Raw genomic sequence first — 26,459 nt, 5'->3', positions numbered from 1 at the left:
GGTTATTGACACAACCCTTAGAAAAACCAACGAGTCTACGAAGGATACTGCGAGCACTACAGTTGTTCGACGTCTTCTGGAATGTTGCTGAGGACTGTGTGATCCTTACCTGACAGGATTGACGGAGGACATCGAAAACGCTGGAAGAAGGTAGCTGATTTTGTAGTACAGCGAATTCGGGGAGAGAATGTCACGGATGTTTTTCTTTTTCTCCTTAAGGTTGGGGGGGGGGGGGGGGGGGGCGAGGCAAGTGGACGAGTTGGGGACGCAGCATTAAAACAAACGCTTTTCCACCGTGGCACGTTATTTCCGCAACATTTAAAAAAGAAACGTTCAAATTTGTGTGAAATTTTATGGGACTTAACTGCTAAGGTCATCAGTCCCTAAGCTTACACACTAATTAACCTAAATTACCCTAAGGACAAACACACACACCCATGCCCGAGGGAGGACTCTAACCTCCGCCGGGACCAGCCGGCGACATTTCAGTCACCATCTTTCTACTCCGAATGCAAACAACTTTTGTTGCCACTGCCATAAAAACTGTATTAACATAAGAGAAATTAGAACTCACACATAAAGATTGTGGTGTTAATTTTTCTCGAGCAGCCGGCCGGTGTGGCCAAGCGGTTCTAGGCACTTCAGTCTGGAACCGCGCGACCGCTACGGTCGCAGGTTCGAATCCTGCCTCGGGCATGGATGTGTGTGATGTCCTTTGTTAGCTAGGTTTAAGTAGTTCTAAGTTCTAGGGGACTGATGACCTGAGATGTTAAGTCCCATAGTGCTCAGAGCCATTTAAACCATTTGAATTTTTTTCTCGAGCTTGGTACGTGAGTGGAACAGTCAAGATATTTAAGCCATTCTGTGAATCCTTTTTGAAACAGTTAACTGAAGTACAGAGTAAACGTGTATCATTCCGAAGTAAATGAAGTGCCTCGGCAGGAGGTAATTTTCGTCGTGCAGCACTTATTGTTTCAGAGACACTCAGTACTCTTTATAAGTGCTTAAAATGTGAGTGACGTGCTACGTATACACAATTAATTGGCAAGATTGCCACGAAAACTATTTACTTTTAAAATCCGCTTAGCCCGGTCATCTCGCGACAGTGCGTTCCCGTGACCACCGCTGCCAGCCGTCATGTACAGTGGATACATTCCTGCCAAGTTTTTCTGCAATACCACAGAAGGAACACACAGCATGTCGTAGCCATATTACACGATCACGTACAAAATCAGTGAGGTGTCGATAATTGCGTCTTTGTGGCGTTAGAGGTTTTCTTGGTTAGGATCAACTCACCACGTCCAATCACGAAGGTAGCCAACGCTCACGACAGTTACAGCGTGTCGTTAAAGCAAACCTGATTTGCATCACTGACGCGAAATCTGACTAGACATCGTCTTTCTGGTGTAGAAACACACCTAGCAATTTTCGTCTGTGTCGCACAACTCCTCCTTAATGTTCCGATTTTTTTCTGTCACTGCATAATAAACATATCGTCTATTTCCGTTCGAATTTTCAGTAGCGTATCGCGTAAAATTTTGAAGTAAATCGATCAAGTAATTTAGATATTTTTGGCGAGAACATTAAACAACGACTTGTCTTTATACAGGGCGGTCCATTGATCGTGACCGGGCCAAATGTCTCACGAAATAAGCGTCAAACGAAAAAACTACAAAGAACGAAACTTGTCTAACTTGAAGGGGGAAAACAGATGCCGCTATGGTTGGCCCGCTAGATGGCGCTGCCATAGGTCAAACGGATATCAAATGCGTTAAATAGGACCCCCATTTTTTATTACATATTCGTGTAGTACGTAAAGAAATATGAATGTTTTAGTTGGACCACTTTTTTCGCTTTGTGGTATATGGCGCTGTAATAGTCACAAACGTATAAGTACGTGGTATCACGTAACATTCCGCCAGTGCAGACGGTATTTGCTTCGTGATACATTACCCGTGTTAAAATGGACCGTTTACCAATTGCGGAAAAGGTCGATATCGTGTTGATGTATGACTATTATGATGAAAATACCCAACGGGCGTGTGCTATGTATGCTGCTCGGTATCCTGGACGACATCATTCAAGTGTCCGGACCGTTCGCCGGATAGTTACGTTATTTAAGGAAACAGGAAGTGTTCAGCCACATGTGAAACGTCAACCTCGATCTGCAACAAATGATGATGCCCAAGTAGATGTTTCAGCTCCTGTCGCGGCTAATCCGCACATTAGTAGCAGACAAATTGCGGGAGAATCGGGAATCTCAAAAACGTCGGGGTTGATAATGCTACATCAACATCGATTGCACCCGTACCGTATTTCCATGCACCAGGAATTGCATGGCGACGACTTTGAACGTCGTGTACAGTTCTGCCACTGGGCACAAGAGAAATTACGGGACGATGACAGATTTTTTGCACGCGTTCTATTTAGCGACGAAGCGTCATTCACCAACAGCGGTAACGTAAACCCGCATAATATGCACTATTGGGCAACGGAAAATCCACGATGGCTGCGATAAGTCGAACATCAGCGACCTTGACGGGTTAATGTATGGTGCGCCGTTATGGGAGGAAGGATAATTGGCCCCCATTTTATCGATGGCGATCTAAATGGTGCAATGTATGCTGATTTCCTACGTAATATTCTACCGATGTTACTACAAGATGTTTCACTGCATGACAGAATGGCAATGTACTTCCAACACGATGGATGTCCGGCACATAGCTCGCGTGCGGTTGAAGCGGTATTAATAGCATATTTCATGACAAGTGGATTGGTCGGCGAAGCACCATACCGTGGCTCGCACGTTCACCGGATCTGACGTCCCCGGATTTCTTTCTGTGGGGAAAATTGAAGGATATTTCCTATCGTGATCCACCGACAACGCCTGAGAACATGCGTCAGCGCATTGTCAATGCATGTGCGAACATTACGGAAGGCGAACTACTCGCTGTTGAGAGGAATGTCGTGACACGTGTTGCCAAATGCATTGAGGTTGACGGACATCATTTTGAGCATTAATTGCATTCATGTGGTATTTACAGGTAATCACGCTGTAACAGCATGCGTTCTCAGAAATGATAAGTTCACAGAGGTACATGTATCACATTGGAACAACCGAAATAAAATGTTCAAACGTACCTACGTTCTGTAATTCAATTTAAAAAACCTACCTGTTACCAACTGTTCGTCTAAAATTGTGAGGCCATATGTTTGTGACTATTATAGCGCCATCTATCACAAAGCGAAAAAAGTGGTCCAACTAAAACATTCATATTTCTTTACGTGCTACAGAAGTATGTAATAAAAAATGGGGGTTCGCATTTTTAAAAAATGAAGTTGATATCCGTTTGACTTATGGCAGCGCCATCTAGCGGGCCAACCATAGCGCCATCTGGTTTCCCCCTTGAAACTAGACAAGTTTCGTACTTTTTTAGTTTTTTCGTTTGATGCTTATTTCTTGAGACATTTGGCCCAGTCACTATCAATGGACCACTCTGTATAGTACTGTAGGAGATTATTGTTTCGTTCCTTAGGTTGTCCAATTTTCTTTAATATTTCATCGAAATCTTTTACAGGTACTCTAGTGAAACTGAAGAATTCATTTTCGTGTTCGGGAAGTTCACAAAAGAGTAACAGACATTTGGTTTGTGGAGCGGTACGGCAACATATCTTTTGTCCTTTCGTTTCGCCTCGCGCCTCCAGATGAACACAGCCGCCGGCGCTCGACCGCTGGCACTGCCGGCCAGCCACGCACGGTCGTGGTCGCGCGCGGCAGCTGCAGCCACGGCCAGCCGCTGGTCGTGCGCGTGGCCGTGCCCCAGAATCGACTCGCAGCTCGTCCGCGGTGACGCCGCAGTCCGACAGGCACCTCGGTGAAAGTTGTGGGAGGCAACGAAATCCCCTCCAGCGTCAGCCAGCGCAACACGAGCTGTTCTTACTGTCACACTCAATCTACAACTTAAGATTAAATTCAAAAGCATTTACAGAAATACGACAAAGTGTGCCGACCAATGAGGAAGATTTCCCCCGGCCAGTGACGGACACCCATCACTGTGGATAGACCCGCAGAAATTGAGCAGCAGTGGTTGTGTGGGACACGTAGCCCAAGTGAAAGATCGCATCTGAAGCGTCAACGTCACAGCGCAAGGTGCGACAAACGTTTTGAGGAAAATATTGGCTTAGCTTAATAGAAGCGCTTGCTGGTGACGCTATATGGGTTAGTCATAGTTTGGTGTAGTCTTGGGACGTCGAAAAAGGGAGTTACTGAACTGTATGAAAAAAAAAAACGTAAAATAGTTACAAACTACGGCGTGAACACACTTTGTTCAACATGTAAATGGCGCATGACCTGCTGAAGTGTCGGAACATCGATGCTGTCGATTAGCTCCTTAATGGCTGTTTATAGCTGAGCAACAGTTTTGGGGTAATTGCTGTACAGCTTGTCTTTAATATAGTCCCACAAAGAGGAGTCGCATGTGTTCAGATCCAGACAATATGGCAGCCAATCGAGGGCCATGCCAGTGGCCTCTGGGTACCCCAGAGCCAGAATGCGGTCCTCAAAGTGCTCCTCCAGGACATCAGACACTCTCCTGCTTCGATGGGGTCGAGTTCCGTCTTGCATGGACCACATCTTGTCGAAATCAGCGTCACTTTGCATAATGGGGATGAAATCATCCTCTAAAACCTTCAAGTACCGTTTCGATAGTCACCGTGCCATCAAGGCATATCGCGTAGATTAGTCCGTGGCTGGACATTTCACACCACACAGTCACCCTTTGAGGTTGAAGAGACTTCTCACCGCGAAATGCGGATTTTCAGTCCCCTAAATATGGCAATCTTGCTTATTGACAAAGCCATCCAAATGAAAGCGGGCTTCGTGGTAAACCATACCAGCCAAAGGGTATACTAATTCCTTTCATGCCCCATGACCAATCGCGCAGTTAACGCCTAATGCAAACCATTCAGAAGTTATGACGGTTTTATTTTATATAGTTCAATAATTGTCACCCTGTATGATGAAAGACCAGTTAATCCTCAAAATCAAATCGATTAACGCGAGCAGTTCAGATTCCTACATTTGAAAATACCGACGATAGGATCATATCACACCAGAATTGATTTCCATTCTTCACGTAACAGACAATAAAGTACACCTACATCTACATGGATACTCTGCAAATCACATTTAAGTGCCTGGCAGAGGGTTCATCGAACCACCTTCACAATTCTCTATTATTCCAATCTCGTATAGCGTGCGGAAAGAATGAACACCTCCATCTTTCCGTACGAGCTCAGATTTCCCTTATTTTATCTTGGTGATCGTTACTCCCTATGTAGGTCGGTATCAACAAAATATTTTCGTATTCGGAGGAGAAAGTTGGTGACTGGAATTTCGTGAGAAGATTCCGTCGCAGCGAAAAACGCCTTTCTTTTAATGATGTCCAGCCCAAATCCTGTATCATTTGTGTGACACTCTCTCCCATATTTCGCGATAATACAAAACGTGCTGCCCTTCTTTGAACTTTTTCGATGTACTCCGGCAGTCCTATCTGGTAAGGATCCCACACCGCGCAGCAGTATTCTAAAAGAGGACAGACAAGCGTAGTGTAGGCAGTCTGCCTAGTAGGTCTGTTACATTTTCTAAGTGTCCTGCCAATAAAACGCAGTCTTTGGTTAGCCTTCCCCACAACATTGTCTATATGTTCCTTCCAATTTAAGTTGTTCGTTATTGTAATACCTAGGTATTTAGTTGAATTTACGGCTTTTAGATTAGACTGATTTATCGTGTAACCGAAGTTTAACGAGTTCCTTCAGCACTCATGTGGATGACCTCACACTTTTCGTTATTCAGGGTCAACTGCCACTTTTCGCGCCATTCAGATATTTTTTTTCTAAATCGTTTTGCAGTTTGTTTTGATCTTCTGATGACTTTATTAGTCGATAAACGACAGCGTCATCTGCAAACAGCCGAAGACGGCTGCTCAGATTGTCTCCCAAATCGTTTACATAGATAAGGAACAGCAAAGGGCCTATAACACTACCTTGGGGAACGCCTGAAATCAAATTAAATTGTATGTTAAGTTTTCGTTCCGTCTTATGCAGGGTCTCTCCTACGGGTCGTCAGGCGTATTTCCTCTGTGATTTCAGCAGATATTTGCAATTTCGTTTTTGCAGTTTCTAACTAGAGTCAGCCCAAAACAAATACTGCTCATCACGCTTTTTCCATCCAGTATCGATGGAAACAGTCGGTTTATTTCCAGTTACAAAGAAAATGATTTTTAAAGTGGAATTTTACGAGGCCTTCGATAGAGCAGCCCCGAAATGGTCTAGTGCGATATCCGTTTCATCGAAATATGTTAACAGGAACGGTAAAACATGAAGAATAACAAGTCCCCCAGCAGTGACTGAGCACCGTGGTGGTGGAAATCCTGGCAGGCGAGGGCAGTGCTACGTTGCTGGAGTGCGGGACACAGCAGGAAATGCATGCAGGCCTCCTTCCAAGGGGAAGTCTCAGCTGGCAACATTCAGTGACGATGCAGTTAAGAAGCTGGTGCACCGTTATGATAAATATCCCCATCTATACTGCAAATCAAGCTGAATATTAGCGGAAAACAGAGCCTTTCAAGTGTAAGTAATAAATATGTTTCTTTTTATCTGCTTTTTGTTTTAAATCCTAAACAGTAAGTTAGTTTCTGAATAGCCCTCGTATGTGACACTTCACGGTTGACGAAGTTCTATGCACCTGCAGTCTCTACGCGTCTTGCCTCTTTCATAAGTATCTACAGTCGCTGTGAGGATTGGACACAACATCCCAATCTGGTGGAAAAGAAGAGGAAGTGGCTATATCACAACGACAACCCTCCGGTGCCAAACTGTGAAACCGGGTGTCCGTTGCCAAACTATGTGATCGCAATACCGCAGACTTCGGAGTGCACTGTTCACATGTACAATAGCTACAAACATAAACATAAAGTATTAACTTTCTACAGCCAATGCAATGAACAAAATCGTTTTGTAGCATTTTAATTATTCTAAGGTGCTAAAATACTAGAAGCTCCTGCAGAAAAACGTTAGCCAGTCAATAAAGAATCCTCGCACCGTCTGGTGGGAGGGCTGGAAAAGGCTCATCTCGCGTCGGGAGAACAACTGGTGGCGGACGTATGGGACACACAGTGACTACTGCCTGGAGAGGCGAGCAGTCTGAGGGTGTGGCACACGTCGCCTTAAGATGCGTTTACACCTGTGCGCCTTGTGGCCAGTCGCCGGGCGGCTGTATCTTGTGCCACACGGAAACGGAGCCGCCCAGTATGAACACAGGTGTGAGTGGAATGCTGAGGAAGACATACGCACCTCTGCCTGTGTGTGGGGCAAGCGGGCGTCCAGGCTCCAGCGAATGACCAGATAGCAGACCAACACGTTAAGCTCAGTTCCACTTCTAAACGAAGAAATCACAGCTGTGGTTGCAGAGCTTTAAAATCGTAAGTACATTTAGTATCCGCTCTATGTATGACGAAACAACATACTCTCTTGTGCGAATTAATGAGATACAAGACACAAACACAACAGATCTCGGCACCACGTTCTCCAACGCAGAATCAACATTAGGGTTACCAACGGACGTGATTTCGCCAAATAAAATACAGCATATGCCACACTGAATTCATAAACTCAACATAAGAGATAATGATTTGCCGGTAAGAGGACCCCATGCATGAATTATACACGATCGTGGTGAAAATCTATTAAAAAAATAATAAATCGGAAAACAAAGTTGCTTTCACACATAGGAAATTAAAAGACAACACCGATAAGGTGAGTATCAGTAAAAGCCTCAATGAAAGTCAGACGATACACAGAAGAATAACTACATAAAATCAAGGACAAAATGCCAATACAGACAGGGTAAAAAAAAAAAAGAAAAAAGAAAAGGAAGGTGACTGTGGCTGAATGACTACTTACAAATAACTCTGACCGATCCACTATGTGACATTAAAATTTCACATCCAGTGACGAATTAAAATTTGTATCGGGGGGGGGGGGGGGGGGGGATTCACTCCTGGTTCTTCTGCTTATTAGGCAGACGCACCAACCACAGCACCATCCTGGCACTGCCGCTAACACACTGCAGAAGACCCATGTTGGAATCCCGACCTTAATATAAATTTTAATTCATCACTTTGGACTGTATTTATTATCATAGATAAAATTGAGACTTTATATGTCTCTGGAATACGTCACCTCATACAATACTGCGGAAAGAATTCTGGGCATTATACAAAATCTGAAAACACGGACCACGCTCGCCTCATTATCAGCTAAAATAGAGGACAGGTCCTGGGGGCGACGCAGATTAGCACTCTGGTCGTGACATATAACACAGTTAATGTATGTCCTATCCACAGCTGCACCCCACACCAGTGACATACTGGTAGCTCCTTGCGACGTAAGAGAAAGCCACACATCAATGAGCACATGTCCCACTCTAAGTCGTGTAATGGCTGCTTCCTCAGCTCGTCATTGTCGAGAGGAGGTAAGCCATGGTCGCATTTTACGGACTGCAGCCTATTATTCCTCACTGCCCACCACTGAGCCTCCCACAAACACATGGTCTTCTCAACACAAGAGAGAAAAAGCAGTTAATTACTGTCAGTAAGACAACAACTTGAAGCTTTCCTTAAGTCCAAGGCTGGTTCGAATACAACAGTGCTGTAAATGGCATGCTCCTGTTGGAGGTGTTGTGACGCTGCCTTCCTTCAACACTATCTCATTTACCTAGGCGTTATACAATTTGTGAACTCCAGTCCAAAGTGCAACTTGGCATTTTTCACATCACCAAGTCACTGGCAGAGGTGAACCAGCAAGTAACTGAAAAATCATAAGAGCGCCTTGGGATCGAATCCAAGACCTTTAAAATGTAGTCTCGCTCTGACTGGGCCGCCAAGCCACACTTAATTTGTCTTTGACTTTGAATTACTGAGACAAAATTAAATTAATTGTGCACAATTTGCAATTTTAAGATTCTTCATTGTAGTAATGTAAACATAAGCTTAAAACAATTTTCACAAAAAAAAACTTTGCACTTAGAAGAGCAGAATGCCCTTACACGATTCTACCAACTCGCCACATCCTTTATTGCTATGTACAAAACAAAAATTTGACACTACTGAGCTAACATGCATGATGCCGGTTTATTTGTACAAAACATTTTGTAACCCACTTCCCTTTCGTGGAAAAATGAGTTCTACACAAAAACTATTACAATCATACTATAGTTCATCTATCAAGGGGAGTCCTACTTTCTTTGGAGAATGCGTTCTACACAAAAATTCTGCAGACTGCGCATCTGGGATTTTGATAAAATTTCGTAAAGATGTCCGTCACTGAAAAAAAGATCTACATTTATTTCGACTCCTGGCTCAATATTTCTTCGATTCTGAGGAAAAGCCTAATGACCGTAACCATCTCGTGGGCTGCTGTTGAAAGGAGCCTCCAGACTGGTTGACTCCAACTCTTATCTGTCTTCCAACTTTTTATTGTGTAAAACCTCAAATTTTTGGCGAAATAATCAGCATTTAAGTATTATAAATCGTTTTATTCATGATATAGGTAAGAGATACGAAGGTTAATATACTTCGCACTTTTATTTCATTAGCAGTTAATATTTACTTCATTTTCACATAATATGATAAAATTGAATTTTTTAAATGATAATAAACCTCAACTGCATTATACCATTGCTCAACTGTAGCATTTCGCGGGCATTCAGGCAATTTTAAAATATACTACTATCCAGAGAGCTGTAAGTGAATGACCCCGTTGACACTTGTTCCACACCAAATTAATAAAACTAATTTTAATTTTGAAATTATTACTATTTTGTACAGAAAGAATACTTTGCACGAGGCAATACTGGGAAGCAGACCAAGCCGAGCACGATGCGCTCACCACTCGTCTGCAGGACCGGCTCTGCAAATACTCAGGATATGTAGAAAACTTCTACGTCTGTAATGTTGAGTTAAAAGTCTGTATAGTTGTCGAGTTTTTTTCCAATGACGATTATCCCTGCAAAATTTTATCTACACTCGTGACCTAGAATTGGCGACTCCCTTTTATGAGAAGAGAAACCTCACGAGCGAACTACATTAAAGTACTGGAATCATAAGGTTGTTACACAACACTCGTATGGCACAATGACACACAGAAATCAGAAAAAGGTAAGGTATTCACAAACAGTTTCACTAAAGTAAGAAAGGGGCAGAACACTGCATGGACGAGAAGATGCAAGGAGGAGTCTAGTTTCCGTAACACTACCAGAACCAAACGACATGACAACAAACGGAGACTCTACACGCTAGTGCTGCAAGCACAGAGGGGCATGCCTCGTGCCTGCCCTGGGCACGTGGACTAGACTAGCCTAGTGTGTGTGCGTGACAGACAGCACGCCCGGCACAGCCACCTTGCACAGTGAGTCCCACACTCGGCCTATCGCCGCCATGACCGCGCCGCTGCCTCGCTCTCGCTCGCCGCCGACTACCGCCGGCCCACAGCTCTGGAACCAGCAACGCCGACGTCACCTCTAAGTAGACAGAACTCATTTACCAAGTTAATTACCACGTCGCTGAGCCAACTGCTCAGAAAATGGCTCATTATCTGGCCGAAATACACAAACAAACTCTAATCGCGTCAGCTGGCAAGTCATTGTAAATTCAAACCGGGGCACTGTCGTAATCGATTGCTCACAGCTATAACTAAGACACTTGTTAGTAAACACAGTTCACGAAACGTACTAAATGGAAAATTGTTATGCCTTAAAAGAGAGAGAGAGAGAGAGAGAGAGAGAGAAAGAAAGATTTTTTTTTTTAGTAATTTCTTCAGATGAAGAGGTATTACTGCAGAATTTTTAGCAGTACATTCTTTTACTTCATCTCTGTTTATTATGTCAGTTTCAAAGAAATGAAGACTTGAAGAGCTTTTTGAACATTGAGATAAAAGAAGAAGGGAGTTGGCACTACAGACTTACGTTGTACGCTGTTTTAAAGCCAGAGTGGGTGCCGTTTTAAATAGCCCAAAACATTAGTAGACTACCATTTACAAGTGCTTCTTGTTCGTTATTTCTGTCGTGTGCGCGCAATAACTGTTTTAAATACTAAAAATTATACGTCTGTTTAAAAAGTATCCGACCTTTGATATTCCCGCGCAAAACAGGGACGATAGCACGGCGCCGCTGTACCCAGTAAAGGAAGAGACCTTTCTGCGCATTTCTGAACTGTCCCCGCCTTCCAGCGCGTCAGTCTCTGCCTGTCGGTCGCTGAGTGAGGTGGTACACAAGGTGTTCGTCTGATTACCGATTCTCTCAAGATGACTGAACGTGCTCAGCAAAGATACTGCATCAAATTTTGTCAAAAGCTTGGTAGTTCTCAAAGCGAAACAAATCGTAAGATTCAGCGGGTGTTTAGATAAGATGCGATGGGTGTAACAGAAATTAAGGAGTGGTTCAACCGATTCAAAAATAGCCGCACATCAGCAGAGAGTGACCAGCGTTCTGGCAGGCCCCAAACTAGTCGGAGTGCAGCTGTTGTTCAGAGGGTGGAAAATTCGGTGATGGCAGATCGTCGTTTGACAGTACGGGAGATTGTCCGAGAGGTCGGAGTGAGTAAAGATTCTTCACATGCAATTTTGCGTGACAACTTGAACATGCACCGAGTGGCTGCGAAATTCGTGCCCACGTTGTTGCCGCCGGAGCAAAAAGATCTGTTGCACAGGACCTTCTGGACACCACCAACACTGGTCCTGGGTTTCTGAACACCGTGATAACTGGAGACGAGTCATGGGTGTACGGGTACGGCCCAGAAACAAAGAGACAGTCGTTTTGAGAGTAGAGAACACGACGACAGAGCTGAACACGATTCCAAAACATGACTTCCAGAGGTGTTTCCAGCTGTGCAAGGATCGGTGAGCTAAGTGTGTGCAAGCGCAAGGGACCTACTTTGAAGGGGATTAGGGTCCAAAGCCCGTCAGGTATTCGAAATATTTTTTTTTGGCCAGAGGCCGGATACCTTTTTGACAGGCCTTGTAGAGCTTACATGAATAACATAGCGTCAGGAAGTCAATTTCGAATTTTTTTCTGTTCTTCAATGCGTAGTTGCTCTAGTAATATGACACACTCAGAGTGACGTCACGAGGAAGTGTCACCGCGGTGAACTATGGGGGTATGAATGCGATGAACCTAATGTTTTGGGCTAGTTAAAATGGCGGACATCGTCTTCAGGTTTGTGACGTAATGCCACCTCCCCTCTGTTATTTTCTCCATGTTTTTGGGACGTCAGAGATAATAACTTAGCTGCCGACTGTCATGATGTTATACAGTAACCATTATTTACCACTCTGTAACTAAATGCTCTTTTGTTTCCGATGCGTTTGCAGAATAGAATGATCTTGAAGCACTGTATTTGTCTACCAACATATCTTCGGAGAAAAAACAGTATTAATCTATGTACTTCATTTTATTCAGTACTCTCTTGTTAAAATGCATCCCCCGTATGTAAAATGAACCCTTTGAGATGAAAATTTGATGTACAAAACTTTTCCTACTTAAAGTAATATTATTTTATTCCTTATTCATTAAATAAAATTAGTTGATTTCATTAGAATATGTTTCTAGTATTCCGCCACTTTTTTCGGACATACCTTTCTGTACAAAAAGATTTGCATGGGAACAGTAATAAAACACTATTTTCTGCTGTTTTGTTACTACAAATTTTATACTTGTTTTATGATTGGAGATGGAAAATTTTGTCAGAAAGTGTTTTCTTTTAAACGGTATAACTATTTAAATGGACAAAGATTAAAACACAGGAAAGAAACCTGTTATAACAGCACGAATCAAAGAAGTAAGAAAACTGCGTTAGGCTATAAATAATTTTTACTCCACTCTTCTCATCAAATACATCATCTTCCTTCTGTATCGGTTATCGTATCACAATAAGTAAATATTGTATTTAATTTTCTGCCAGAGACTGGCAGAATATTTGTAGGTATCACTTTAACATACCATTTCTGACCCAAGACGTGAAAGATCGGATATCATTTTTTGCATCAGTCACTATTATAGTCGTAAGTCTAGACAGCATATTTAACTAAAAGAAAGAATTGGCAGTTGACAAAGAACATTTAACACGTATGACCCATTGGTATTCCACGGACACTAGAGAGAAACTAGAACAGTAAAGCTGCTGAGACACGATGCTAAAAAAAGAGATAGTTGCGGTAATCATCAAAGTAAAATATGCTGTTGTTAGAAAGGAGGCTGCAAGTGCAGTAGGCACTATACACCATACCGTGATCTTGCTATGAGCCTCGTTCAGACACTGGCTGTTAAAGGATGCCTGGGAAACAAGAGAACTGGAACCGGATAACTCTTAAGTAAATTACAAAATTGGAAATTGATACAGTTTTGAAAGATACGGTATAAAGTAGCACTATATGCAGCAATGAATCAGTTACGTGGATACCACAAACAAGACAGAAAAAATAATATTATTACAACGAACAAATTGGGTGAGATTTCACATGCGTACGAATTACATAGGTTTAGTACGAAGCACATGATCACGGTAAATAATGCCATTAGCAGGGTTTACACACAGTTGGTTAGCAGTAAAACCATGTTCTTAGTAGACGTAATAGTGCATAGACGCACTGCGTTAGTTTTTAGTTTCCTAATTAATCAAAATTTTACAAAAAGAACATTAGCATACAGTAGAACATGCAAAGTCAGTGTAGTGTAACTCAAATCACTGGAAACACTTTCAACATGCAGTTGTTATTTAACGCCGACTTAAAAGTCCGACAACAGGTTTTAAACACGACAAATACATATTCAGCAAGTACTGCATCTCTGTTTAATTCTCTTTATCCTCTTTTTCTTTCTCAAGTCATCTGTGTACAAATAAATTATTCCATACCCGAAGGAGTACATATCTCAAAGGCATTGTAGTTATTTTTCTATCACTGAAACCATTTTTAATGACTGAGCAACATATTAAGAAAAATATGAGTGTGTTGTATTAACAACGACAGTTTAAGCACTGAGCAACATATTAAGAAAAATATGAGTGTGTTGTATTAACAACGACAGTTTAAGCACTGAGCAACATATTAAGAAAAATATGAGTGTGTTGTATTAACAACGACAGTTTAAGCACTTGAAATCAAAAAATTGTAAATATATACTCCAAAATGGGACAGATAAATTTCAAATAAGCACCTCGGGCCGCCGAATACGACAAAGTGCCGCTGCTGAATAAGTTCTCGTTGGCGTAAATCCTGTCCCGTTCAACCTTATCCACAGACGCAGACCGCAGCAGGCACTGGTCTTAACCACGCACCTCGCTGTAACTTTCCGAATGCACAACACCGGCTCACTGCTCGTGCAAACTCGACACACGACTGCCCGGCCAGCGCTTCGCTGAGCGTGTCGGCCTGCAAGCGGCGGACTGAGGCGGCATCGCGCGGCGTGCCAGCAAAGCGGCGTCTCAACACACCTTTGTTTATTTATATATGTCTCTCTCTCTCTCTTCTCTCTCTCACTCGTGCTGGGAGCGCGAAAGCGAACGCTACGTAATTCTGCCGGGGAAGAAGATCCACCGTTTATAAGGGATGAGATAGCTTGTGTATCCAGACCACACAAAATGAACAGTCCAATTCGAGTGAAATATCACAGTGACGTGAGATAATCCTTGGACACGGCCGAATGAGGCGCGCCACGATAGTGAAGGCATTCTTTAAGAGAGGGATCCGTATCCCAGACAGTCGATAGGAATTCGTGTTTTCCGTAGTTTCCCCGACTCTTTCACGGTAAATACCAGCCCTGTTAGTTTGATAAGGGGACTTCATTCTTCATGCTCGGCTCAGCTGAACTAAGGGGCTCCGTAACACTCGGCAAGCTCCCATCTAACAGAAAGCAATAATTTGGGAAGCTCAGACCGTCTAAAATGAAATAAAATGTCTACTACATTAGTCACCCCTACAAATTATCTATCAACATTCAAACTCTGATCATTGCCGTTAGCGACATAGCAAATGCCAGTGTAACAAGCCTAAGTTATAGGTGAAGGTAATTATTTTTCTTGAAAACTATCGACAAATTCAACCGCGCCGGATTAGCCGAGCGGTCTTAGGCGCTGCAGTCGTGGACTGTGCGGCTGGTCGCGGCGGAGGTTCGAGTCCTCCCTCGGGCATGGGGGTGTGTTTGTCCTTGGGATAATTTAGCTTAAGTAGTGTGTAAGCTTATTAGGGACTGATGACCTTAGCACTTAAGCCCCATAAGATTTCACACACATTTGAACACTCGACAAATTCAGCTAAACAGATAAACCGCAGCTGTCTAATACGACGGGACATCAGGAAGCAAGTTATACATTATTTTGACAGGCCAAGTGAAAGACCGTATGGTACTGAAGTGCCGGGATTCTTCACCTCGGAAAGTTGGGCCTCCTAGCTGCAAGTGTTTTCAGCTGACACCACATTGGTGATGAAATGATGGTAAAGAGGGCACAACACCCATTCGCTGAGTAGAGAAAACCTCCGAGCCGGCCAGGAATCGAACCCGGGCCCGCTGCGTGGTAGTCAGACGCGCTGGCCACTCAGCTAAATGGGTGGACGCAGGCCAAATAACTTTTATTGAATGTTACACAACACTTGGAAGCGAAGCAGACACGCCACAGTATTTGTCAACACGGTCAATAAGTCTCTGTAAGCAACGGTCCGAACGTCCTACTAACCGTCCAGTTCCACGACGACAGAAATCCGCTCCTTGGTCACGGAGCCATTCGAGAATCGCTGAGTGAACGTGGAAGACCTCTTTCCCCCCACCCACCCCTCAGCTTGCGGAAAGGATGGAAATGCCGTGGCGTAAGATCTGGACATCGCGATGTGAGGCCTTGATCCGACTGTTTGCCAACATTTGAGTACGGACTGAAGCGACATTGCATCTGGTCCATACTCCGCCACAGCTTCACGATGAATATCTGTGTAAGTTAGATGTTTCGGCCACAAGAGTCGTACAGTAGGGCGTATTGCAACTTTTGAGTACGTTTACAGTCGCCGCGCCATTTCACTCGCACACTGGGATGATGTATGGCTTGTGGGGCTCTCAAATGCGCGTTCATCAGCGCCCGTACAAAGTCCCAATTTTTACACTGTCCAATGTTTTACTCAATCCAGTCCAGCCACTGTCACGAATGATGATGATGATGAGGAGGAGGAGGAGGAGGAGGAGGAGGAGAACAACACAAACACCCAGTCCCCGGGCACAGAAAATCCCCAATCCGGTCGGGAATCGAACCCGGGACCCGCGATCCAATGGCAGCACTCGCACACTGTGATAACAGCTGTCGTCCGTACCACAGCAGAGTTGTGTCTGCAGGAAACTCAGAATATGCACTGTTCTCTCCTCTGAAAATGCTGCGCAATGGTCTTAGCGTGGGACGGCACGTGTACCTCAATAAGAGTTCCGCCTTGATGGGATCTACGGTATACGCTGAACAGTTGGTAAGCTAATGATAGACGAGACACCAAACTCCACTTTTTCATCCAGTCTCCGATGATGACAAGACAGACTACTTCTGGCCGGCCGGTGTGGCCGAGCGAGCGGTTCTAGGCGCTGCAGTGTGGAACCGCGCGACCGCTACGGTCGCAGGCTCGAATCCTGCCTCGGGCATGGGTGTTCAAATGGTTCAAATGGCTCTGAGCACTATGGGACTTAACTGCTGAGGTCATCAGTCCCCTAGAACTTAGAAAACTTAGAACTACTTAAAGGTAACCAACCTAAGGACATCACACACATCCATGCCCGAAGCAGGATTCGAACCTGCGACCGTAGCAGTCGCACGGTTCCAGACTGTAGCGTCTAGAACCGCTGGCCGGCGGCATGGGTGTGTGTGATGTCCTTAGGTTAGTTAAGTAGTCCTAAGTTCTAGGGGACTGATGACCTCAGATGTTAAGTTCCATAGTGCTCAAAGCCATGTGAAAGACTACTTCCGGAAAAAAGAGAAAGAAAATGAAAAAAATAAAGACAGAGACGAATAAATTCCGATAATTCCGTAAGGCATTTCTACGTGAGACAGTAGGGACACAAAGAATTTTCTTGCTAGGTGATTTCTGCCTGCGAAGTCTGGTAAGCTACGTCACTACAATATTAAGAACAAAAAATCGTTATCAGGAACCATACGACCATAACAACGTAAACAAGAAATCACTTCTCAGCGAAAATTCGCACTCGACAGTACGTCGCTACTTTTCACATAGTACAGGGTGTACATGAAGTTCGGAAGCACTTTCAATTATTTATTGGACACGAACCAAACATTGCACAGACATCATACACACGTCATTTTGAAGAGAAACCCTGAAACTTTTTTTTTCATGTATACTGCCACAGCGTAGTTTTGTTAATTTACCTACAGTCAGCGCTAGTTGCAAACGTGAAATGGCCTGCCAGAGCTCCAGATCTCACTCCGTCTGACTTTTTTCTGTGGGAACACATTAAAGATCTGGTGTATGTGTATGTACCGCCTCTGTCACGTGACGTAGCGGAGCTCCGGTTGACGATGCCATGCTGGGACGGGTATGGCAAGAATTCGATTACCGTATTCACGTCTGCCGGGTCACTCACTGCTCGCATATATGTTTGGAAAAAAAAAACCACTTTCTGAGTTTCTCTTCAAAATGCAATCTGTATGACATCTGTACAATCTTTTCTCCTTGTGTAATAAATAATTGAAAGTGTTCCCGGACTGTATGCACACCTTGTGTAAGAAAAACTCTTTCGTCGTGAGTAAAAAGTAGAATCGCAAACATATTCCGTGACAATGATCAAACTCTGCATAAAGATGTTCATTAAGTCCGACTCAGAAGCACATCGTATTCTGTCAAAGTACACGTATTTCTAGAAAACAAAAGAGATGCCGTTACTCACTAATACGCCGCGGGAGCACATAAATTAATTCCCTCAGAACATTCAGGTTATATATTACAACATCCTACTAAGCCTACTGTGAAAGTGAATTCCATCTTGCATAAGCGAGAACTGACTCTTTTGAATCATAATGCGAGGAAGGTTGTCCCGGATTCAAGTCTTGGTGAAAATAATTGACGGATGGATGAATTGCTCCATGCGTCAAATAGCACAGTACAAACGGCCGTCGCCCATGATTTAGACGAAGAAATCGCCTCCAAAAACAATTCTCGAAAACTTTCAAATATGGATATTCTTCAAGTTCATGCACTTCTTCTTCAGACTACGCATGACCAGAGACAGTAAAGCCGTTTTCTCACTTTGTATAACAAAATCTGTATCATAGAATACATTAGGGCGCGTATACAATTTTGTGATTTTTTTCTTCCAAATAAATTTAAATTTTATAGTGGCACAAGGACATCTGTGCTTTGCCTGATTCTTACGGTTTCCGACTTATAGTATGCACATTACTTTGGTGACAGCGATACCAAGACATCCAGTGTGTTACGTGACCTGAAAAGTAATGGAGTCTCTCTAAGAAAGTTGTGAATTGTAAATGAAGAGACAAGCTGGAAATCGAGTAGCAATTCCGGGGCACGAAAGATTTGACCAAACTGAATTAACACACCATTAAGACCTATTACCACTTCGAAATAGAAGGAAATCAGCAAGATTCTGATTCTATGAAAAGACATATTTGGAGAGTTTTCTCTTTTATAAAAGACAACTGATGAGAAATCACCCCTCGACCTTCGCTTAATCTCCTATAGTGGAGTTTCAGGTGATTTCGAAATAATTAAGCGCAGAAACCCATCGAAATGTCTTCCCCACGTCATTTAAGGCTTTATCAAATCAGTTTACGCACGACTAACTTGTATGTGACGCCACTGACACAGTTTCCTAGGATGAACTTACAGCTTTTATAATAGTTATTTCATAATAGCTTTTTAACATTCCACTAGTTAGGCATCAGCCGACGGCACAATTACTTTCAGATTGTTAATGAAATAAACAGAGAAGGACTCAAATCAGCTCAACAATACTACTAAAGAGATATTAATGAAACTAATCTAAAATGGGAAAGATGAGAACAATGAGCAAAGATGCAATAAAAGGCAGGAAATTTGCGTGTGCATTTTACATAATTGAATTATGTTCATTTTCTTAGTTGTTCCTACAAAAAGATCATTTTGAACATAAAAGTTCCATTTCCTCGACGACCAATTCAACATAATTTATACCAGAAATATATTAACATAAAAAATTATCTTTCTGCAAAACTACCGCCGGCTGGAGTGGCCGTGCGGTTCTAGGCGTTACAGTCTGGAACCGAGCGACCGCTACGGTCGCAGATTCGAATCCTGCATCGGGCATGGACGTGTGTGTGTCCTTAGGTTAGTTAGGTTTAAGTTCTAGGGGACTGATGACCTCAGAAGTTAAGTCGCATATGGCTCAGAGCCATTTGAACCATTTTTTTGCAAGGCTACCACTTTCGATATTAAACTACTGAATGAGAATATAGCAAAAAATTCTAAATATAAACCAGTGGCTCATATTCAGTTGCTACAACCAAACCTTAGAAGTATAATGATAGCATCTCATAGTTTATCTGTTTTCAAATTTATACCATTCAAGCGATAACCCTAACAAATTTAGCGTTTCGTGATGATATACACTGCTTTCTCTTAGGTGCTGCAGGAAAATTGCACAATATACTGTTATAAAAGGTAACTTGACATGCTCTATCACAATAATATTTCATCTGCTTTTTAATGTTTAATATTTCGTCATTCATAAATAGAAACGATACTTTAAAAGGGAAAACTCATTCAACATGTTGATACACAGCCCGGTGAAAACTGTTTTTTTATGTTCAGATGGAATCACAAAGCGGTTATAAAGTGTGTCTGTCTTCTGAAAAAACTAACTTTGGTGCAGAACAAAAACTCTAGCTTGAAGTGCCCAAAAGGAATAAAACCTGTTGTGGTGAAAACAACAGTCTTGGTTGCAGAAATGATTTTACTGCTTTATTAATTCATGACACGTGTTTCGCCTAAAACAAGACAGCTTCAGATTGTCCTGCTTTACTTACAGCAGTACTAGAAAGGCTTGCTCCTAACTCGCTGCTGGAAAGATTATAGATTAAATTTTTTTTTTTGAAAATAACCAGTATTCATAATTGGTAAGTGGGTTTTGGGTGCCACGATTAGGGCATCGGCAAAAGTAGACTGCCCTCGTCACGCATAGTAAAATAAATCGAAACAAGTATGTGCTCACGTCATATTGTAAAGGTGTAATACCCGATAAACTACGCATAAATAAAACAAAATATGAAAAAAATTGTAGTGGTTGGCTTTACGATGGCTATGGTCCGTATGGGTAAGAAAGCGGAAGAAAAACTAAAAAAATTACCTTGCAGGTCTGTGAAGCATGTATCAGTGGATAAAAGGCAGTATCAGGTCTGTCCCGGTAAACAGTCCGTCACATGGTAAATACGCTCGAGGCGCCGTTCTTCGTTCTCCGGCCGGCTGGAGTGGCCGAGCGGTTCTAGGCACTACAGTCTGGAACCGCGCGACCGCTGCGGTCGCAGGTTCGAATCCTGCCTCGGGCATGGACGTGTGTGATGTCCTTAGGTTAGTTAGGTTTAAGTAGTTGTAAGTTCTATGGGACTGATGACCTCAGAAGTTAAGTCCCATAGTGCTCAGAGCCATCTGAATCATTTTTTTCTTCGTTCTCCGGTCTGATGCACTACGCTGAGCGCCGTGGCACTGACCGTTCTTCACGGTAGGTGGCGGTGGTACTCCTAGTTAACTTGCTTACTTTTATGGTAGCTGTTTTTCACCCTTCTTATATAAAGTTATACCTTGTATATAGGTAACAGTAGAGGCAACTTACGGTATTTTACAGTACCAGTGTCTTCAATGAATCCTAATACAAGTGTAATTGATGGAGGTCAATCTGAAGAAGCCTTGTATTAGGCGAAACGCGTGTCATGTACAAATAAATCAATAAAATCAATTCTTCAACCAAGACGTTGTTTTCATCATATTCTGCATACTGGATGCTATATCAACACGCTTTGAAGTGGAAATCCTTTTCCTTTACAAACTGTTGTAGCCTACATCAGAAAGTATCAGCAAAATTATCATTTCAGTTACATAGGTTGTAATAGCGTTTAAGAATACGAATATGGTCATAAAAAATTGTCACAGTTTGGGAAACTCGCGAGATAATTTATAGGCACTGGCGCAAAAATCAGTGTAGAACTAAAAAACAGTGCCTTTTTGAATAGTATTATGGATGTGAATTGTTGTTATTGTTGTTGTGGTCTTCAGTCTTGAGACAGGTTTGATGCAGCTCTCCATGCTACTCTATCCTGTGCAAGCTTCTTCATCTCCCAGTACCCACTGCAACCTACATCCTTCTGAATCTCCTTAGTGTATTCATCTCTTGGTCTTCCTCTACGATTTTTACCCTCCACGCTGCCCTCCAATACTAAATTGGTGATCCATTGATGCCTCAGAACATGTCCTACCAACCGATCCCTTCTTCTAGTCAAGTTGTGCCACAAACTTCTCTTCTCCCCAATCCTATTCGATACCTCCTCATTAGTTATATAATCTACCCATCTAATATTCAGCATTCTTCTGTAGCACCACATTTCGAAACCTTCTATTCTCTTCTTGTCCAAACTATTTATCGTCCATGTTTCACTTCCATATATGCCTACGCTCCATACAAATACTTTCAGAAACGACTTCCTGACACTTAAATCTATACTCGATGTTAACAAATTTCTCTTCTTCAGAAACGCTTTCCTTGCCATTGCCAGTCTACATTTTATATCCTCTCTACTTCGACCATCATCAGTTATTTTGCTCCCCAGATAGCAAAACTCCTTTACTACTTTAAGTGTCTCATTTCCTAATCTAATTCCCTCAGCATCACCCGACTTAATTCGACTACATTCCATAGCGTTTAAGAATACGAATATGGTCATAAAAAATTGTCACAGTGTGGAAAACACGCGAGAAAATTTATAGGTGCTTGGCACAAAAAACACCGTAGAACTAAAAAACAGTGGCTTTTTCAATAGTATTATGGATGTGAATTATGGATTATAAATGAACGACAATGGAAACCATTTTACAGTTCAGTAATGCGTCTTCTTAGACTAGCAGTAAAGTGCAGATCAGATGGATCCAAAAGCAATGCCATTATTATAGTGGACATCTACAGCTAAAAAAGACAGAAGAAAATAAAATTACCCTATTTTATAACTAATGATTCGTTACTTCGAAGCATGCTGTGAATAAGACGCACAATTCTCTGTAGACCAACAAAGCAATAAATACAGTAACAGACAGGTGTATAACACCAAGCGAAGGTATTGACGTTAGTCAAGAAGAAGTAATATTTAGGGAATCAGTGGAAATAATTGCGCTTTATCCACTGCAAATATTTCAAACTTATTTTGTTGTTCTTGCTAACAGACAATCTCATTTTTACGTACAGTATGTGAAATACACGAAAGAAAAGTTAAAATCAACATCAAGATGATGTCTTTTTGCATCTATAGTCGATGATCCTGTCTGCAAAGACTGCCGTATTGACGGACGATAAAAATGCGCATTTATCACTCCCTATAATTTATACGCAAAATGGTTGACTTGAGACGGACAGCCACTCAAGAGAAACAGTCGACATGCACTTGGTGGATGTTGCACTACGGTTGGCGTGCCACGTGCTTTAACGGGCAGCTGCTCACGAGAAACTGTTGACTCAAAGTACGTATTTACAAGTATGTCAGTACCGTGAACGCGCAGGCATCTATCTACCTTAATAGTTAATACACAGAACTGTACGAAGTAACCCTTGTTGATTATTATGCTAACTACAGCACGATTCGGAGATCTCTCCGGATCTGCACGAGACTCACTTCATATGAGTTGTCTGTGCAATGTCCTTTTGTTGCCGTTTCTGAAGAACCAAACCTACTGCATGATATGACGATCAAAGAGGTAAATAGTCAATATGTAGAGGCTATCTATGCGTTACAGCGCTCTGGGTGCCAATAACAAGCATCTCCGGCAACCATATTTTGTAACGGCAGGCGAGAGATGGGCCAACTAGGGCTTACGGCAGATCGAGTTAACCGAGTTGAAACTTTGCGCAAACTGAAGTAAACCGAGACGGAACGGAAAAACTGAGATAACATTGAACGCCGTTCTCTCTTTCGCGTCTGCGCATACTATACACATCAAAAAAAGTTTTGCATCACTCCGGTTCTCAGAACACCTGAATATAGACGTTGACTGTGGATACTGTATCACAGACACAGTCCCTCTGACTGTTCAGAGATGTCAATTAACCCGTCCAAGATTTAAACAACCGTGCATTAGCAGCGCCTAATAGACGGAGGGGGTCCGACAGCCGATCAGTTACAGTCATTCCACCAGGAAGGAGGTACACGGCTCGTGTTGTCTGTCGTTCAACCATGCCTAGACGGTCAATACCGCGGTTCGATCGCGACCGCATTGTTACTTTGTGCCAGGAAGGGCTCTCAACAAGGGAAGTGTACAGGCGTCTCAGAGTGGACCAAAGCGACATTGTTCGGACATGGAGGAAATACAGAGACACAGGAACTGTCGATGACATGCCTCCCTTAGGCCGCCCTACCTACGGATTATGGCTCGGAGGAACCTTGACAGCAACGCCACCATGTTGAATAATGCTTTCCGTGCAGGCACATAACGCCGTGTTACGACTCAAAGTATACGCAATAGGCTGCACGATGCGCAACTTCACTCCCGACGTCCATGGCGAGGTCCATCTTTGCAACCACAACACCATGCAGCGCGGTACAGATGGGGCCAACAACATGTCGAATGGACCGCTAAGGATTGGCATCTCGTTCCCTTCACAGATGAGTGTCGCATATTCCTTTAATCAGACAATCGTCGGAGACGTATTTGGAGGCAACCCGGTCAGCCTGAACGCCTTAGACACACTGTCCAGCGAGTGCAGCAAGATGGAGGTTCCCTGCTGTTTTGGGGTGGCATTATGTGGGGCCGAAGTACGCCGCTGATCGTCATGGAAGGCGCCGTAACGGCTGTACGACACCTGAATGCCATCCTTCGATCGACAGTACAACCATATCGGCAGCATATTGGCGAGGCATTCGTCTTTATGGACGACAATTCGCGCCCCTATCGTGCACATCTTGTGAATGACTTCCTTCAGGATAACGACATCACTCGACTAGAGTGGCCAGCATGTTATGCAGATATGAACCCTATCTAACATGCCTGGGATAGATTTAAAAGGTCTGTTTATGGACGACATGACCCACCAACCACTCTGAGGGATCTATGCCAAATCGCTGTTGAGGAGTGGGACAATCTGGATCAACAGTGCCTCGATGAACTTGTGGATAGTATGCCACGACGAATACAGGTATGCATCAATGCAAGAGGACATGCTACTGGGTATTAGAGGTACCGGTGTGTACAGAAATCTGGACCACCACCTCTGAATGTCTCGCTGTATGGTGGTACAACATGCAATGTGTGGTTTTCATGAGCAATAAAAAGGGCGGAAGTGATGTTTATGTTGATCTCTATTCCAATTATCTGTACAGGTTCCGGAACTCTCGGAAACGAGGTAATGCAAAACGTTTTTTGATGTGTGTATGATTCAGTTCAGTTAACCAATCCAACCTTCGCGGTTTCCCAGCAGATGATTACAAGTGTGATCGATTCTACACAGGGCACAATTTTTAGTGTTTCGACTTGAAATTTTGAAGATAGTCTTGTAAAAAACGTGAAACATGCTATTTTGGTTATAACGGCTATCGTTCCATCGTAAGGTAGCCAAATGGCCGTTTCCGATTATAGCTCCACAACATACTACAGCCCACAATACTGGGTGTTTTGGTTTGAAACTAGGCTTGTGAAACATACGAAATTCGCAGTATAAATGTTGACAGCCATTGATCGATCGTAAGATAGCCAAAAGCCTGTTCACGAACATGATTCCACACCGCGTTAAAGGCCACGATTTTGGGACTTTTGAAATAAGATTTTGAAGACCGTGATACACCCAGAGTTTTCTCGTTCTGCCTTCACTAAACATTTTATGCCCACGAAAAACTTGAGCTCTTGACATAACCTCCTCTCCAAAAGCCTTCTGAAGCTTACGGTAACTTGTCATCGCGTTTTCACCCAATTTAACGCAAAAAGAAACGGCATACCAATGCGCAATATAATGCGGTTCCATTTCCGTGAAGAGAGACACAAACACGTGTTAACTTATTACAGCACAACTCACAACAGAGCAGTTGCATCGATGTGCCACTTGGACTAGAAGCAGCTTATAGACCAAGGTCAAAGATATTGCACCTACGCAAGCCTGCAGGGTTGCCACATCTTGCAAATAAAATCAGTCTCATTACTTTGTTGTCGCATCTCGTCAAATGGCTTCTAACTTTGATTACATTACAACTGGGTTAATGTGTTGAATATGTGACGTTAGGCATGTAAGCAACAAAAAGTTTAGAAACGTTTTGAAACTCGGTTTAAAGTTTATTGGAACTCGCTAAGTCTCTCACTATCAAACATTAAATGGGTATCGTCTATGCAATTTGCACTCTGTTTTAAGCAAAAAGCTAGTTTTTCACTTATCTCAATAACGTCATATCTCCTGAACTATATGCTGTACAGTGATATAATTTTGCAGGTACATTCAGTGGTATATGTGGATATTCTGTACAAAATGTGTTGCGAATAGAATTATTAGTAAAGAAGTAATACATTAAAACTTAACACTTGATGATGCAGTTTTACTGCACGAACAGCGAATGTGAAGTAAGTGGTAAAGTTTTTCTTCCTTCCGTAATTCTGTGGTAATGTCAGTGACAAAAAAGTCCTAAAGATTAGAAATTATATGTCAAATTTGTTGCAAGTGATTAGGGGCTCTCATTACTAAATTCTGGACGAATATAGGCTGCGTGAGTAATGCTGTCTATGCTGCCACAACACATAATAAATGTCTATGTCTAATGCTTTGCTTAGTGTGTTAACCTTTAACATGAGATTATACATCTTAATGAGCCATGAACCATGAAATGGGTTAGCCATTTAGTAATATACACTACTAGCGATTAAAACTGCTACACCAAAAAGAAATGCAGATGATAAACGGGTATTCATTACACGAATATATTATACTAGAACTGACATGTGATTACATTTTCACGCAATTTGGGTGCATAGATCCTGAGAAATCAGTACCCAGAACAACCACCTCTGGCCGTAATAACGGCCTTGATACGCCTGGGCATTGAGTCAAACAGAGCTTGGATGACGTATACAGGTACAGCTGCCCATGCAGCTTCAACACGATACCACAGTTCTTCAAGAGTAGTGACTGGCGTATT

The 26,459-nt window shown here is 42.7% G+C and overlaps 1 protein-coding gene across 2 annotated transcripts in view; it reads right to left on the bottom strand.

Moving 5' to 3' along the window:
• LOC126240013 (calcium-binding protein E63-1) overlaps positions 1-26,459 on the bottom strand; it is a 584,925-nt gene that overhangs the window by 528,699 nt on the left and 29,767 nt on the right. The window contains exon 1 of one of the 2 annotated variants that reach the window (XM_049947898.1): positions 14,270-14,485. The exons of the other annotated variant lie outside the window; for it this stretch is intronic. The gene's annotated coding sequence lies outside the window, so the exon portion shown is untranslated. Of the gene's footprint in view, positions 1-14,269; positions 14,486-26,459 lie in introns of those variants that run through there. 2 annotated transcript variants of the gene reach the window in all.

This window comes from Schistocerca nitens, chromosome 1 (genome assembly GCF_023898315.1).
Source record: "Schistocerca nitens isolate TAMUIC-IGC-003100 chromosome 1, iqSchNite1.1, whole genome shotgun sequence".
NCBI classification, from domain to species: Eukaryota; Metazoa; Arthropoda; class Insecta; order Orthoptera; family Acrididae; genus Schistocerca; species Schistocerca nitens.
The sequence above is the reverse complement of the archived record's forward strand: the minus strand, read 5'-3'. Positions and strand labels throughout refer to the sequence as shown.